Source organism: Ovis canadensis, chromosome 3, assembly GCF_042477335.2.
Source record: "Ovis canadensis isolate MfBH-ARS-UI-01 breed Bighorn chromosome 3, ARS-UI_OviCan_v2, whole genome shotgun sequence".
NCBI classification, from domain to species: Eukaryota; Metazoa; Chordata; class Mammalia; order Artiodactyla; family Bovidae; genus Ovis; species Ovis canadensis.
The window spans coordinates 177,148,018-177,162,074 of record NC_091247.1 but is presented as its reverse complement, the minus strand read 5'-3'; the positions used below and the strand labels follow the sequence as shown (position 1 = coordinate 177,162,074).

General features: G+C 35.3%; 1 protein-coding gene across 2 annotated transcripts in view; it reads left to right on the top strand.

Moving 5' to 3' along the window:
* WASHC3 (WASH complex subunit 3) overlaps window positions 1-14,057 on the top strand; it is a 56,412-nt gene that overhangs the window by 13,032 nt on the left and 29,323 nt on the right. The gene's annotated exons all lie outside the window — the stretch shown is intronic.

Sequence of the window (14,057 nt, the reverse complement as noted above, 5' to 3'; positions counted from 1 at the left end):
ATATAACAATATTTGCTGTTTTGTAACAGCAGAAGTTAGTTTCTTTTCATTCCTGTGGAAAGTCCTATTACAGCAGTGGAAGGAGCTAACTGTCCTTTTTCAGTTGATCAAAAAAGTAATGCTTTTGTAAAATTTTATTATCAGGCACAAGAAGTATACTAACATTAAATAAGAACAGTTCTGCTGACCTTGGCATTATCACCAAAATTATTTAAAAACAAAGACTGTCTGACAACCAGAAAGAGTAGATTGGCTTATTGAGAAGCTACAGTGGTGACAGTGGAGAGAAGAAAGTACATTCACTTTTTCTAACTATCAGAAGAAATGGCTTTGTCACTTTCAAAATTCTTCATTGGCAGTCAGAACTCTGGGTTTTAGGCTTTGAGGAGAGAAAAACAGACTTTGGAGTGAAAATATATAAATTTTTTAAACTAATAAAGATAAAATGGCACTAGTTTGAGTGTGAATCATGATGAATGAATTTTTAAAACTAGAACCGATGAAAGCTTAAGCTAAGCTTAAAATATGAACTGTTAAAAACTATGTCTCTGACTCTTTCAAACAAAAGAAAACTCAAAAGTTTTAGAGTAACTCTGAAAGGCTTTTTATTTAGTCTCTTCTTGCCTAACTGATATAATTAGGAAATAGTAAAATCTGCTTTATATCTGTAAGACTACCTTGAAATATTTAATAAAAGACCCAATCTTAGGGTAACTGTTATATTCTTAATACATTGCCTCAAATTTTACAAGAACTTGAAAAACTCTCAATCTCCTTTTTCAGTGTAAATTCATTGTCCATTTATTCCACAAATATTTATTAAACACTTGTTCTAAAGTACCATATTAAGTATTGTCTAGATTTATTTAGCCAGCTAAGGTTTCCAGACACCACTTGACATTTTTATTTTGTTATTAATTACTTAGACAACTTTCACTGCTTTCCAGAATCTCATATATAACATATATGTTTGTCTGTATATCTGTAAATGGATTCTTTACATATTCATTCTTCTAATCATATAGCTATCATCTCACTAGGAATAACAGTCAAACTCCTTCACAGGCCTGTGAGATCTTGTACAATTCAGCTCCCTTATTACCTTTTTAATCTCTGTATCTTCACTCACTGGGCTCCAGCTCTATAGGCCTCCATGGTGTACCTTAAATAAATCGATGGACAGTTGCCTAACTCAGGGCCATTGCATCTGTTCTCTCTCCCTGAAACACTTTTCCCAAATATCTTTAACATTTTTTCCTTTTATTACTTCAAATATTTGCAGCAATATTACCTTCTTTCTGGTCCCACTCCCTTGACTCCTTCCCAACTGTATTTTTCTTCATATGACCATTCAATTATGTGCAAAATACTACGTATTTTACATACATTATTGGTGTCTCTCCTGCTTCTAGAATATAAACTCCACAAGGGTGGGGAATTTTTTGTTTACTTTAGTATTCCCAGATCCTAGAACCATACCAGGCACATAGGATACACCTATGAATGAAAATGAAATGCCAGTTTAACCTTTGATAGGTTTTGGTGATAGATTACTTTTTTTACACTAGCTCAGTGGTCTTCAGAGTAGAAACTTTCTGGATACAGGTTGCTACTTCCCACCCATTAAACGAGAATCTCTGCAGTTGGGACTTGGAGCCAGAGCATATGTGTTTTGGAAAATGCTCTTCTGATTAAGAACTGTTTACAAATATTTTACACTGTTTTATAACATCATTCAAGTAATTTTTATCTAAAAACATTTAAGAAGCAGTAAATTGTTGTTTTTCTTATTTTCAAAACTATTTCCTTATTTTTTAAACTATTTTTTAAAACTATAGTTTTTTAAATTATCTTATTCTATAGTGGTACCTGGCTCTTAGCTCAAGCGCATCCTTTTTGTTTGGTGTGGCCATGAGCAGGAGTTCAATTTCTTCTGCCTCAATGTTTTTGCTGTTTTTAACCCAACATTCTTGATTTTAGTCCTCTGCCTCCTGCCTTTGGTACGGGTGTTTCTAATTCCTAAACATTTCCAGGGTTCTGGAAGTGCTGCTTCTTTGTGGTATCCTCCTCTTCAGGCACATGGACTTGGCCTTCCTTTGCTCTGCTAAGTCATCATTCTTTTATCTGCTTTTAATTTCCATTTATTGTGGTTCATGGATGCCTCTTAGTCATTAAAATTGGAGTTCATGTTATTTCTTTTTTGCCTTAGTATTTGGGGGTAATAATTTTCAAGAAGAAAGCAGGGACCAACATCTTTGCTTTGAAATTATAAGTTCATCCAAGTTAAATTTAATTTTATTGTTTTTAGTTCATTGTGCCAACCTGTATCCCAGAACCTTATTACCCAACTTTTGTATCCTATTGCTCCCTGTCCTACATTTCATTCTTCAGAGAAAACCACAAAACTTTCTCAATATAAGCTCCATGCTTTTCCACCTCTGGATCTCGATCCTCCTCTTGATCACTACCTGTCCAAATTCTGCTCATCTGACACATTCCTATGAACACTTTGACTAAATTACCTAGGATCCTGAACCCACTGACATATAAAGCCAGAGGTGATGTCTCCCTTCATTTATCTGTTCAACCACTTTATCTGTTTTTTTTTTATCACTTCATATCTTGTTCCTTGATAATTTAAAAATATTTTTATCTACTGTGTTGAAAAGAAAATCATGAGCAAAAGACCTATGCCTTGACCAATCTTTATATTCACTTTAACACCTTGCTTATAAGGTTGCTCAATCAATATCTGTTTTTTTGTTGTTGTTCTTTTTTGTTTTTGTTTGACCACACTGAATGGCATGTGGGATCATACTACCCTAGTCAGGGATCAAGCCACCACCTCCTGAAGTGGAAGTGTGGAGTCTTAACCACTGGACCACCAGGGAAGTCCCAGTATTTGTTGAATGTACTATTTTATCCTGCATATTAACTCTTTCCCAATTTGTATCCACTGGAAGTGTATAAATGTCCTGTTTTTTCAAGTTATTGATTTAAAATATTTTATAGACCCAAACCAAAGATAGACCCTCAAGGTTGATGTGAACTTGCTGATCGTTACTCTTCAGATGACAGTTACTAAGCTATCTATAAATCCACTATTTTTCCTGTCTCCTAAGAATATCATGAGTTACCTTCAAAACATCCAATTGCAGATGTGGCAGCTTGTTTGACAGAGCCCAGAATTGTCTTCCATTGGCATGGTCACTCTAGACTTCTTGTCACTTCTGCATCATCATTCAGTTCTGGCTTTTTGTTTAAACTTAAGTATGAAATCATTAAATCAGTTCCTCTCATTGCTTCCTTTGTTGAAGGATGCGGGAGAAGGCAATGGCACCCCACTCCAGTACTCTTGCCTGGAAAATCCCATGGACAGAGGAGCCTGGAAGGCTGCAGTCCATGGGGTCGCTAAGAGTCGGGCATGACTGAGCATCTTCACTTTCACTTTTCACTTTCATGCATTGGAGAAGGAAATGGCAACCCACTCTGGTGTTCTTGCCTGGAGAATCCCAGGGACAGAGGAGCCTAGAGGGCTGCCGTCTATGGGGTCGCACAGAGTCGGACACGACTGAAGTGACTTAGCAGCAGCAGCAGCAGTTTTCAACTTAACTTAGCAGTTTTCAAGGTAACTTAGGAGTCTGTCACATGCTCTGATTTGAATGAAATTAAAGCTGCCAGTACATATAAAGAGCTAATGTCACCTGCCCATCATGGTTGTATCTTATCCTTGTGTTTGTTTGCAACCTGTTTCAGGAAAACTTGACCTAAATCCTCCATCTGATCAGGCAACCAAAAAATATGTCCCCTCTGGTAATACAGCTTTTACCTTATTTTAACTTAGCTTGATGATTCCTTTATCCCATGTTCAAGAATCTCCATGTAGTTTATATGAATTGGTTTAAAGGAATTTTGGTTTAAAGGTATCTTCTGCCTTCCATTATATAACATTGTAACATACTCCTTTCAAATGTCAGTTGCCATTCATGAATTCCTTCCCACTAATGTTAGTCCCTGAAATTTACTTACTTTGAAATTTCAAGTTTGCTATGTACAAATACACACACACACTTTTTTTTAGGTGGTTGGATTTGTTTTCTATTTGTTTATATCTTTTAACTTGATAGTTCTTCTACTTTATTTTTCTGTCCTATAATGTTGTGATTGTTCGTAGTCTCAGAGTTTTAGTTGAGGAATTTTCTTATCCTTTGATTTCAATTTAAAGCCCCTTGATCATACCTGTGGGTCTTGCTAAGCATAATTTTGGTTCTTCTAAATTACTTAACACTTTTCCAGGAGTATAATCATTCCAGTGTCATAAGTCATCCCCTAAAATATGATTCAGCAACATGTGCATAAGCTAGTTGTGGTTCCTTTATCATTGTCTTTACAAAACTATAGCTTTAAAGTACAATACCACCCTCCTTTAGAAAACACCTCACGCAAGTGGAGAAGAGTCATTAGAGACCCTTTGCAATCTGTGGCATTGAATCCTTCAGTTTCTGTCATTAGCATGGGAATAATCTAGATAGCTTTGTATCTCTGTACTCCAGGATAGTAATTTACCTTCCTATTCTAAACAGTTGTTTATTCTTCCAAGATGATTCAGTTCCTTGACAGTGACTGAGAGCAAGGAATATAAGAAAGAAAAATAAATTTGATGTCAGAGCCTAACCCCAGCTAATTCTAGAGGGTAGCTTTATTAGAAATTATCTTATCAATACTAGAAAATGATTCACTTTCCCAACAAGGTTGTAGATTTTCATTAAAATGCCCATTTTTTTTCTCAATTTCTGAGAGTAAGATTTTCTTGCCTACCCACTTACTAAAAATTTAGTTATTAACATAGAGAAAGACCATATCAGCATAATTCATCAAATGAGTTTTACTTTGTCTTATTGTTATGATCTTAAGTGAGAAGGAAATGGCAACCCACTCCAGTACTCTTGCCTGGAGAATCCCATGGAGGGAGGAGCCTGGTAGGCTATAGTCCATGGGGTGTTGCAAAGAGTCAGACACGACTGAGCAACTTCACTATGATCTTAAGTAGTTTGTCACTCACCATAAACATTACTACATGTTATTAAAGCTGAATTTTAGAAGCCTGCATTCTAGAATTTAAGGAATTGTTTGTACAAAAAAAGGAAAGAGAGCATGGTCTGCAGAAAACCTGTCTTTCTGAAAGAAATCTCTATATACCAACAGTAAAAAATAAATCTACTCCTAAGATCCCCAAAATAACCATTCTGTACTCAAAAGGGAGTTAACAGTGCTGCAGGACACTAATATGAGGGCAGTAATATGATTTCTCTTGTTTTTAATTGTCTTTATATTTTTGTCATTTAAAATTTGAGTTGCTGCTCTATAAGCAGTGCCGTTTTTTTGTGAATTAATTAATTTATTTTAATTGGAGGCTAATTACTTTACATTATGTAGTGGTTTTTGCCATACATTCACATGAATCAGCCATGGGTATACATGTGTCCCCCGTCCTAAACCTCCCTCCCACATCCACCCCCATCCCATCCCTCAGGGTCTTCCCAGTGCGCCAACCCTGAATGCCCTGTCTCATGGATTGAACCTGGACTGGCCATCTGTTTCACATGTGGTAATATACATGTTCCAGTGCTATTCTCTCAAATCATCCCACCCTTGCCTTCTCCCACAGAGTCCAACAGTCTATTCTTGACATCTGTGTCTCTTTTGCTGTCTCGCATATAGGGTCATCGTCACCATCTTTCTAAATTCCATAAATATGCGTTAACATACTGTATTGGTGTTTTTCTTTCTGACTTACTTCACTCTGTATAACAGGCTCCAGTTTCATCCACCTCATTAGAACTGATTCAAATGCATCCTTTTTAATAGTTGAGTAATATTCCATTGTGTATATGTACACACAGCTTTCTTATCCATTCATCTGCTGATGGACATCTAGGTTGCCTCCACATCCTGGCTATTGTAAACAATGCTGCAATGAACATTGAGGTACACGTGTCTCTTTCAATTCTGGTTTCCTTGGTGTGTATGCCCAACAGTGGGATTGCTGGGTCATACGGCAGTTCTATTTCCAGTTTTTTAAGGAATCTCCACACTGTTCTCCATAGTGGCTATACTAGTTTGCATTCCCACCAACAGTGTAAGAGGGTTCCCTTTTCTCTACACCCTCTCCAGCATTTATTGTTTGTAGCCTTTTTGATCACAGACATTCTGACCAGAGTGAGATGATAGCTCACTGTGGTTTTGATTTGCATTTCTCTGATAATGAGTGATGTTGAACATCTTTTCATGTGTTTGTTAGCCATCTGTATGTCTTCTTTGGAGGAATATCTGTTTAGTTCTTTGGCCCATTTTTTGACTGGGTTGTTTATTTTTCTGGAATTGAGCTGCATGAGCTGCTTGTATAATTTTGAGATTAATTCTTTGTCAGTTGCTTCGTTTGCTGTTATTTTCTCCCATTCTGAAGGCTATCTTTACACCTTTCTTATAGTTTTCTTTGTTATGCAAAAGCTTTTAAGTTTAATTAGGTCTCATTTGTTTATTTTTGCTTTTATTTCCATTACTCTGGGAGGTGGGTCATAGAGAATCCTGCTGTGATTTATGTCGAAGAGTGTTTTGCCTGTTTTCCTCAAGGAGTTTTATAGTTTCTGGTCTTATGTTTAGATCTTTATTGAGTTTATTTTTGTGTATGGTGTTAGAAAGTGTTCTCGTTTCATTCTTTTACAAGTGGTTGACCAGTTTTCCCAGCACCACTTGTTGAAGAGATTGTCTTATCTCCATTGTACATAAGCAGTGTCGTATACCTGTAATCCCGCATATACTGTTTCTCATCTTTTTCCAAAATCTTAACGCTTACTAGGCCCTCAACCCTCTTGTAATCTTTGCTTTTCCTTCCTTCCTGAAGTATTACTTAGAACCATGCCATTCTCTCTCAGAAGACAGTGAGTGTGTTTCTCAAGCTCTTTTAGCTTCTCCATTTGTATAGATGTTTGAATTTTCTGACTTCCAATGTAGTGATCACTTGGAAGACACAGAAAATCCTATAACTTACAAACACAAACTTAAAAAAAACATTTCAGGCTTTCTGGGTATCAGGATGGACTACAATCTTTTCTAGCTTTCTTTGTAAGCTACCCTGAAAACTTCCTCTTCCCGCGTCCTAGATGTCTCCTGGAGTGTGCTACTTTTATATTAAAATTGGCCTTGCTTCTCCTGTCACATCCCTGTAAATCCACTTTAGAGATGAGGCAATTAAAACGGCTTAATTGATATAAACTGCTTTAAACAGAAGCCAACAAAGTCTTTTAAAAATCACAAGTACCAATGCACAGGGAAATAAACAGTACCTTGGTTTTTAGTCTCATTTGTTTTTTCTTTCACCCCTGGATTACTACCTTCTGTGAGATGCAAGAATGACTACAGTTCCAGGAACCACTTACCTCTGAGACCATTCAGGTGCCTCCGAGGACACCCAGATCTTTACCCTGTACTTCTGGATGCATCATGCTATACTTTCTTAGCTTTGTCACTCAATCCCATGTGACCATATTCTGACCGTATTGCCTCTTGAGATCTCAGTCCCTTCATTCATAAAACGATATCTAAAGTTCTTTCTAGATTTTTGACCCATTAATTGATCTCCAAATTGGATCTCATTATTAACGAATGTTCCTGGAACACCTGCTGGCTTTTTCTGATTTTTTTTTTTCCTTTTAAAGCAAGTTTTGCACAAGACTTTTCAGTGAGTAATACTGTTGTGTTCCAAATGTGGCAGATAATTGATTCTGATTTAACGTTTGTTGTCATAATAGTGCAGCGCAAGTCTTTACTAAATTACATATTGCATTTATAACTTAACTGGAATTGTGTGCCTAGATCACTTTTCCAACAATTTCCCCCTTTTTTACTGGCAGAGCTTGGTGAATACTTTGCCAGTAATAAATTGTTCATTGGGAAAATCCGACTTCCACATTAAGAAGCTAATGACTTGTATTTTTTGAAACCATATTTGCCAAAACAGTCTCTTCGGACACTTAATTTTTTTTTTTTTGTAAGCTCTGTTTTCTTTGGCTGGATTTAAATGTGAATTGAATAATCTCCTTGGTTCTGATGGTTCTGATGCATCTGTTGCCAGCCTGGATGTTGGCCTGGGGAAATGTGACTTCCATTACCTAAGGAAAGCATCTCCAGCTGATTCTTAAAATGTGCATCAAGAAATTATACACCTTGGACCTGGGGAAACTAATCAAGCATAAAGTAGAATACTTTTTAGGTAAGGCATAGGTTTTTAAGAGTGGTTCAGGGCTTTAAAACCTCCTTTGTGATATGACCTCCATGTGACTTATCATGGTGTAGAGAGTTCCAGGATAGGTTTCTCATCACTGATTAACAATATAGTCAAAAGGAGGAGCTGCTGGTTCATATGTAGTCAAAGGTATGGAAAGCTCTATTGCAGATGTAGTTTTAACAACTCTATGTCACCTTTAAAAAATTTTTAATTCTGTAGGTATTTTAATATGTGTTTTGTTTCCTTTATAATAGCTAACGTTTACTGATCAGTATCAAGGTCAATATTTTTTCATTACATAAAGGTTTAGGGGCAGACAGTTTTCTCTGGTGTTTTAGTATCACACTATTCATTGAAGGTAAAAGCTGGCATGGACGGTGACTGATTACCCACACATATGAATGTAGATAAAGAAGAGATAAAAGTGAACATATTTGTCTGTTTAATTGTGTAATTTAGCCAACTTTGAAAATGGAAAAGGGAAAATATTTTTCCTTCCCAGTTCCATTTCCATTTGACTATAACTTTCTTTCCATTTGAAAGAAAGAAGCAAAGCTTAGCAGAATGATAAACCACATGAGTAGTTACTTTGAGTTGACATTAAGTGGAACTCAGGGCTTTCTAGGTGGTGCAGTGGTAAAGAATCCACCTGCCAGTGCAGGAGACAGTTCGATCCCTGGGTCAGGAAGATCACCTGGAAAAGGAAATGACACCCTACTCCAGTATTCTTGCCTGGGAAATCACACGGACAGAGGAGCCAGATGGACTATAGTCCATAGGGTATATAGGCAAAGATTCGGACACAACTGAGCACTGAGCACACACAGTGGAACTCAGTGACCACAGTTATCCTGTTTCCTCTACATTCTGTCTTTCATCAAACGAAAGATTGGATAAAGATTTTTCCTAAGCTAATGTGACAATTAGCTGCCAATGGAGAGCCCCTGAGGTAATAACCCATGCTTTGCCATGGCCTGAGTAATTAGGAAACCTAGAAACAGGTACTTTTCATTGTATTTGGCAAAGAACAAAAAAAAGCACTACTGAAATTACTTATTCTCTGCTAAACTCAGTGAACCAGCCTCTAAGGAAACCACATGTAAAGAATTATCATGCCAGTTTTCCAGATTATGATTTTTCAATATTTTAGCTGTCTTTTGAATCCTTCCCATGTTGTCTTGAAATTGAAAGTTTGGAAGGTCAGAACCAGTCTTGCCATGAACACATTTAAAGTTAAGAAATTTTGCTTTTGTGATGTATTTGCTCTTATGTTTATTCCTTGCTATTTTATTTTTCTTACATGTTTTTGTTAGAGCAGTAAACAATAATACTGCTAAATTCATGTTCGAAATTTTTTGCTTTTCCTTATGTATCTGTTTTCCTGATTTCTTGTTTTCCTTACAACACTGAAGGGAATGCATGTAGTGGGCAGAGACTACTAAGCTGGATGATTGTCAGTATCCATTTGGTGATTCACCTGCCTTGATGCTTATCTGTTCCTCATATAATCTTCACTAATACCACTTTTGCCCATAACCATACAGCTCAGAATGTTAATGCTACCATATTTTTTTATTATAGCTATCCTTGTATAGCCTTCAGTTGCCATGAAAGTATTGATTTCAATAATTTGTTTATGGGAACTAGTTGTTTAACCATAACTTTTTATTTATGGTGTTTATAATCTCTAGAAACATATACATGTTTTAAACTGTATACTTCAGGAGAGTTTAGAATTCTTAGTCATATTTGATGAATGGTCACACATCAACAACCTGATCTACACAGATGCCTGAGTTGTAGAGGGTTATTTGGCTGCCGTATGAACTCTTTGTTGTTTAGTAATGTATCAGATAATTTGAATTAATGTAAATAAAAACTTTTTAAAGGAGGAATAAGTGCCACATAAGAGAATTGGGAAGACAAAATAATCTTCTTTTAAAAATAATTGATAAGGTAATAAATATAGGATGCTGAATTTGTCACATCAGTTTTTCTTAAGAGTAGATATGAAAAGATTATATTTCTGCAAGAATTTATTCTCTACATCATATTTTGTATCTTCAGTCTCATAAGTAAAATAATTCAGGTAATGTGTGGGACAGTTTATCTGAAACAGTTCTTTCAGATTTAATTCCTTGTTTCAGTTTATTTATTTTGCTAAGCACCAATGAACTTTACTTCATCTGCGTTACATTCATTATAACACCATAATAGTGCACAAAAGAAAGAAAAAGATGTAGAAGTAAGCAATCTAATAAAGGGGAGATAATTTTTAGTGGATAGGCTTAAGGTAGTTTTAAATTTAGTAGGAATTTCCTTTAAAAAAATTTTTAGGGATTTTTTTTAAGTGATATATAAATGGGAAACAATAAAGACCAGGGGATTTAGCAGAAAAATATTTTTATCTTTTGACTTCATATCTTTCATTCCAACTAATGTAAACAACTCCTTAACTCTTATGATAGAAGTTGTGACAGAAAGAACAGTACACCACTATTAAAGTTCATAAGGAAGTTTTTGAAGATTTACTAAGAATGACAGTTTTTAATGCTTGCTGAAATGTGTGCTATGGTTCTTTTACTTTGAAACCAACTATAATTTGGGTAATTTTTTAGTTACCCAACTGATTTCCCCATCTATGTTTTTTCCTGCTGACCACCTATGACAGAAGTAAGAGCCCTCACATAAAAGTTTTACAGATTGGTAAGGAGGAAATAATAGTTAAGTAAATCAAGTAGTTGCTTACTCTTTTTAGAAATATTGCGATTTTCACCTTAACTATAAAGAAGTTGTCTAAGATGTGTAAATTAATGGGAGAAAAAGTAAAGACCAGAGAAGCAAATGAGCTTTAATAACTAAATGGGCTCACCTCAGGTGGGATAAAGTGTCATAGAGGTTTTAGAGACCATCAACTTGAGGAAAGCATTTTTTTTTTTTTAAATTTTGAAAGTTTATTTACTGGCTGTGTTGCATCTTTGTCATCCTATATGGGATCTTTATTTGCGACCTGTGGGATCTAGTTCCCTGATCAGAGATCAAACCCAGGCCCACTGCACTGGGAAATGGAGTCTTAGCCACTGGACCACCAGGGAAGTCCCAGGAAGGCCACTTTCAGTACCATACTCTAACAAGGATCTCAGCATAGGCATTCACAAGGAGGTGGTCAGTCCTAGTATAGAAGATAATTTGTCTTGAATTGATAACATCATTTGTGAGTTAATATTTTGGTAAGTATTATGCTATAATTTGGAGAAAATGCTAATATATTTAACTGTATGTTTTAAAGGGAAATAAAGTAGATTTTAAAATACTTAATTTTATTGGAAAAAAAATGAAAGTTATCTTTTCCTTTACCTGAAGATATCTACCTCTTTTGTATTTATCTTAATACTGCAATTTTTTAAAAAAATTCCAGATGTACATATATTTTACCAAAGTTTTTCATAAGACAGCATCCTAACTTCTCTCTTCTTGTTCTGTTTTCTAGCCCAAGTTCACGAATGACTTTCATTCAGTTGGTTGGTTAGACCATGTGCTGATGACCAGTTGATTCAGTCCCCTTCATTGTGGTTCTGAACCCTCATAGAATGCCTCATCTTTGTCATCTTTCTTTGAATGCATCACTAGGACCATTGAATGAAAGACTCCTGAAACACTAATTCAAACACATTACCACCATCAGACTATTCAAAAGTAAATATTCTGTGATTTTGATCAGTAGAATATCCTTATAATTAACTACTAAGAATTCTGGTATGTGTTTAGCTTTTTTTGCCATATTTGCAGATATTTCACTGAGTCCTTTTTAATGGGCATATATAATAATAAGTTTTCAAAAACTGAACAGGAGTCCATCTGAATTTATTACACTTTTAAGCAGCAAATTCCAGAATGATTTGCTAAGTTCTTTTGATGTTTTTAATTGCTAGAAAGCAAAAGTATAATTAAATTTAGAAAATGCTATTAATACATATTTCAGAGAACAAATATCATTTGCGTGAAATTAGAGATTGTAGTGTAGCTGACGTTTATAATGGAGTTATAGCATTAACTGACATAACAAAGCAAGACTTCAAATTATAGATATTATCATTGCATTATAATGAAGGGGGGAAAATGAGTCTTCCACAGAGTACTGTGAAATCAACAATTACCTGAGTACAAAGAAAACATCATGTGCTTTTTTGGTCATTACACCTAATAGTTAACATATTACAGGAATATCCTGGGGAAAAATCAACACATGAGGAAATTGATACAGCTGTATTGCGAATTATCTCATCATAATAGATCCCTCAGTTTTTGAAATAATTTCTTTAAGGGTTTTTCTTGATAGGCATTTACGTTAAGGTCTAAAAGCTATAGATGGAACTGCTAACATGAATGAAGTAATAATAACTGCCTGGGCCTTGGTCATCATGGCTGGTGTCAGTTTTGTCCATTTTATCATATGATTTGTTCTTACATGTTTAAAGATATCTGATGGGCAGTCAGTGAGAAACACTTTCTCACTGGGTTAATAATCACTTGAAATAATCACTGAAAAAGAAATTACTTTTAGCTCCATAGAAACCACTGTATTTAGTGCTAGTCAAGATTTGTGGAGAAGGAAATGGCAACCCACTCTGGTGTTCTTGCCTGGAGATCCCAGGGACAGGGAGCCTAGTGGGCTGCTGTCTATGGGGTCGCACAGAGTTGGACATGACTGAAGTGACTTAGCAGCTTAGCAAGATTTGTGAGCCTCTTTTTTGACCACATTTTTAGGTTCAAATTAATGACCCTTGGTGGCAGCAGTATGAGAGTTAATATCAGTGTCATAGCATTTTCTAAATCTGTACACTATTAGAAATGAAGCTTGCTTTTTTTTAGATAGCCATCATCCATTTTACAGTGATTAAGATAAGAGATTTATTTAAATAAATTTTATATCTCTTCATGGAAAGCTTTCACAAAGAGATAATTGAGCATGTAATTGTTTTTATGTTATTTGTTCAGTAAACATTTATTTATTATATAGACTATTTCACCTAAAATGTTTATTCTAAATGTAATACTTTATATTGCATATAATGGAATATAGATATTTTAAATACAGCACTATTGCAAATCAGAAGGCAAAGGAATGGTTGAGTCCATTTACCTAAATTAAAATTTAAGTAAACACAGCCTGATTGGAGGACTGGCTGCTTTTTTCTAACTCGTAGCATTTTTTTCAATTCCTACTCACTCTCTCTTCCTTCCAAAAACAAAAAGTACCATCTACCTATCAACTCCATAGATCCTTATTGTTTACCTAAATAGGAGATAACATATTTTCCATCTTTAATATACAAGCTCATAAACTGAGAGGAAAAAACTTGGAAATATGTGTCTTATTATTTTTAAAAAGGAAAGTCATTTATTTCTGTTAGATTGAGTAAGAGGGTTATTTTTCCCCCCTCCCTCTTCTAATCTTAAACTGTAGGAGAATTTCAACAGGATTTATAAAGGAATTTAGTATCTTGGTTTTCATTAACATAATAATAAATAGATGTAAATACTGGCAGTCCTATAGGCCTCCCAACAGTTTTTGTGATATAAGAAAGTAGTGTTTAACTATTAGTATTGCCATCATAATTTCATTAGTGTGGCTTCTTTACACACTTTCTCCAGTGACGCAAATACAGACATGATTTTTTGGAACATCAGGCTTATGGCTGCCTTCTCTCTTCTTCATTACTTATGTTGGACCAACTACCATTATCACTTGCCAAAAATAATCCCACAG